The sequence below is a fragment of the Microcebus murinus genome, unplaced genomic scaffold (genome assembly GCF_040939455.1).
Source record: "Microcebus murinus isolate Inina unplaced genomic scaffold, M.murinus_Inina_mat1.0 scaf020_hap2_Mmur4.0, whole genome shotgun sequence".
NCBI lineage: Eukaryota > Metazoa > Chordata > Mammalia > Primates > Cheirogaleidae > Microcebus > Microcebus murinus.
Window position 1 is genome coordinate 27,572 of NW_027438966.1, and position 1,302 is coordinate 28,873.

General features: G+C 65.9%; 1 non-coding gene across 1 annotated transcript; it reads right to left on the reverse strand.

Moving 5' to 3' along the window:
- Positions 1-259: 259 nt before the first annotated feature.
- Positions 260-378, reverse strand: LOC142867779 (5S ribosomal RNA). Its single transcript, XR_012917138.1, has one exon. It is a non-coding gene; the product is annotated as a 5S ribosomal RNA (ribosomal RNA).
- Positions 379-1,302: the final 924 nt, after the last annotated feature.

A 1,302-nucleotide genomic window follows, 5' to 3' on the forward strand; every position in this document is an offset into this window, starting at 1 on the left:
TCAAGGTTTCCTCCAGCGTGTCGGTTCCCACAGAGCAGACCTTTGGTCTGAGACCTGACAGTCCAGATGCCACGCATGCTGCCGCGTGGCGGCGGTGTCGCGGCTTGGGACAAGAGGAGGCCCCACGGTGAGGGCTGGGGCGCCAGGCACCGCGGGCGGGCGCTGAGGGTGGGGGTGACCCCCACCCCGGGCCGCCGCCGCGCTCCCAGAAAGGGGACAGAACAAGAGGCAAAAAAAAAAAAAAAAAAAAAAAAGCAGCAGCCTGTGGCACCCGGTATTCCCAGGCGGTCTCCCATCCAAGTACTAACCAGGCCCGACCCCGCTTAGCTTCCGAGACCAGACGAGATCGGGGGCGTTCAGGGTGGTGTGGCCCTAGACGGCGGCGGCGGAGGGCGCCCCTGCCCCGCTCAAGAAGCCGAGCCTCTCTGGGCTTCCCCGCCGCCGCCTCCCGCCCCAGGCCCCGCGCCGGGCCGGGCCGGTTGAGTTCGCCGGCCGGGTCCCGCGGGCTCCCAGGGACGGGGGTGATGGGCGGGGCGGGGCGGGGCGGGGGGCTGTCTCTCTATACACACACACACACACACTCACACTCACTCACACTCACACAAGATGCGCCTCCACGGCTGGACTCGCCAAGGTGGAGCCCTCCCAGCCCCCCTCGTCTCCTCGCCCGGCCTCCTTCACCTACCCGCTGCCCACCCCCAGCGCGTCGCTGCCTGCCGCTGACTGCGCACGCGCGGGACGCTCGCCCTTTGACCCCAGCCAGGGGCCGCCCTCCCCCACAACCCCTTTCAGCTGCGCCCCCCCCCTCGCCCTGTGGGTGGGCTGCCGCCTATTCCCCCGGGCCAGGGCTGGGGCACAGCCAGTGTATGGGGCGTCTCTCTCTGGGGATGTGTCCCATGGGTGGGGTGGGGTGGCCTGGTTTGGGGGGCGCTGAAGAAATCAGTCCCCTCCATCTCCTACCTCTGGAAAACGCCCAAGCCCGTGGAGAACTGCCGGCACCGCTTCGTGGGGGCCGGGACCCTCCTCCGTGTCCTCCTGTGGCCCAGTCCAAGGGGCCTGGGCCTGGCCGGGGCTGCATTGGACCCCGACCACCCTGGCGTGTGGACTCGCTAAAAATCGGCCATTAGATATTGGATTCCAGCTTCCTGGAGGTCATTTCACTAATGAGTGCACCGGAAAGAGTTTCCTAATCCATCTGTGAGGGTGGCAACTGAAAGAGAATTTTAAAGCTGACAGAATAGGCGAGGGAAGGCATAGGAGATTTCCACACCCAGCAAGGAAGACTTTCCCGAAATGGAAGAA